Source organism: Cryptomeria japonica, chromosome 10 (genome assembly GCF_030272615.1).
Source record: "Cryptomeria japonica chromosome 10, Sugi_1.0, whole genome shotgun sequence".
In the NCBI taxonomy this organism is placed as follows: domain Eukaryota; kingdom Viridiplantae; phylum Streptophyta; class Pinopsida; order Cupressales; family Cupressaceae; genus Cryptomeria; species Cryptomeria japonica.
The window spans coordinates 650,390,649-650,393,194 of NC_081414.1; positions in this window are offsets into that span (position 1 = coordinate 650,390,649).

The following is a 2,546-nucleotide window of genomic DNA, read 5'->3' on the forward strand; positions in this document are numbered from 1 at the left end:
GAAAATCCCACAAGCATTATTATAATGATAGAACTTATAATTTATATGAACTATATAGATTAATAAAGACCCATTACACATCTGACAACACACTCCATTTTGTTCTTGTCTTCATTAAGTTGAAATATTCACATTGAGTCCCTTTAGCCAATTTTAAGAGAAGTGCTTGATTTTCTTGATGAAATTTCATCTTACATGAATAGAACATTCAAAATTACCTTGTCTTTTTTGGAAGTTTTTACAAAGGTTCAAACACAGTAAATAAATTCATGTGTGAAGTTAACCCTCCCATCTAAGCATTCTAATGTTCCACATTCTAATAAAAATTTCAATCTTGCAATACATAAAATGGTAATAAATGATTCATACTCATTTTACGAAAAAGTGATGTTCAATTGAAGAGGGTACCTTTGCAAAAAATTGAAGCCCATCTAAACTTGCATTCAACTTCACTTCCTCTTCTTTATTGAACTAATAATTAAATCATTGCATCATGACTCATGGTGTTAGAATGATAAAAATAAACATGTGATAAAGAAATATTTTTCAAATCATCTACTCAAATCTATTAGATGCATGCAAAAAATCTATTTCGTAGATATGTTGGATTGCATGGTATGTGCATCCACTTCTACTCCATACATTAATTAAAAATTAGTGCTACGCTTGCCTAGTCACCCCCCATTGCATAGTAGGGTTTATTATTTTAGAAATAGAAATGAAATTCAGAAATTGAGCTCAAAGCAATTAAAGAAAATTCTATTAGAACATTCTAATCTACACATGAAAAATAAATTCATTGAGATATATGGTCATGAGTAGTTAAATCATTATAGTTCCTTTGCAATATTTTCATCTTATTGGAGGATATGTATCATGCCATCTATTCAATAATCCTTCCTTTGTTGATGAGGTTCATCTTTGACTACAAAGAAGAGATCATTGCCATTACATAGTCGGTACACAACCTTGGTTGTGGGTTGTCATCCTTAATTGCTACAAGAAGTTAGTTAACTAAAAATATTTATTATAAGATCATCATAACAAGAATAACATACCATATTACTTTGAAAATAACTATTTTAACAACCATTTATTAAAACATCATATAGCTAACATAGCACTTTTATCCAAATATTAATTAACATCAATTCTAGCAACTATAATTGCTCGATTCTAGAACTATTTTAGCGTTAATTGTTTCAATAGTTCATGTTGTCATTTATGCATTCTTTTAGATGAAATTAGATCATATATAAATCAATTGATCAATATTCTATGCAACAAAGGAATAGAACCTAGGTTGCTTGACTCTCTTTGATTATAATTAGTCAAGCATAACATGTTTGGTCCATTCATATTTCAATTTATTATTGAAGAGAGGTTGGTTTGGTTAATTTACTAGCTAGATTTGTCCATCTCTTTTACATATCAAACATCATCATTTTCATTCCATCATAAACTTTATCACTCTTGAGAGTGGTCACAATTGTAAATAAACTTGAAGGGCCTCCATCCCATCCAATGTATAATAACTTGAATCTAATCAATGTATCATCATATCCTAAATAACAACACCCATTTCTTATGCCACTCAGTAAATTAGTGTGACATAAATTTTCCTTTGACATCAATGAGAACATTGTTCCCAATTCAAATTTCAATATTTTCACCCCTTTTTCCTAATTGTTATGAGTCAACTTTATATATCCTTGTTTGACATGGTGATATGTCATAGCATTTGAAGACATTTTATTGCAATTACAAAATCCTTTTATTATTGACAAATATGCTAATCACTCCACTAGTAATTGTGATATAACTTAGTACACATTTGGTTAATTTTTGTGTTTGGTGGTTTCATTAGAGATATCCAATCACTTATTTGAAATTATAAGAGATCATTCAAGAGTTATGCAAGGACATTTCAGGATATTTATAAGAGCATTCTATTTACATTTATCAAAGCACATCATCCTAGACCTCTTGCATGATATATTCAATCATTTGCCTAAAGCTATGAAATTGGTTCATTAGAGATCTAATCAAAGAGGACTTGATGAGTAGATTCCCTATGTGTTCCGAAACATTCCCTACCTTTACACATTCAAATATAAGAAATTGAGATGATTTAAAAATCTAGTGATCCACGATTTGTTAGCTTATGTTGATGAGATTAGGTTTAGATCCATGTGCAAGTTCACATCTAAAGTTTCGATTTAAATTTGGACATATGATTTAAGTCCATACTCACATAAATGATAAAAAAAAATCATTTTAAATAATCTAAAACCTTTCTTTGAATTGGTACTAAAATTGTAAAATATTAACCAATCAATTTTAAAATCTACCACAGCATTTTTTTATAATTAAATTTCAAACCAAATATTGCATTCAATTTCAACCATTTCAATATCAATCCCAATTCATATTATATAAAATCATTTACATATATTTAATTGGGCTATACACAATTTTATGCAAAGCAATTTATTCCTCTAGAGTAATAAAGGGCAAGATGACGGAGCTAAAAACAAAACTAAAGT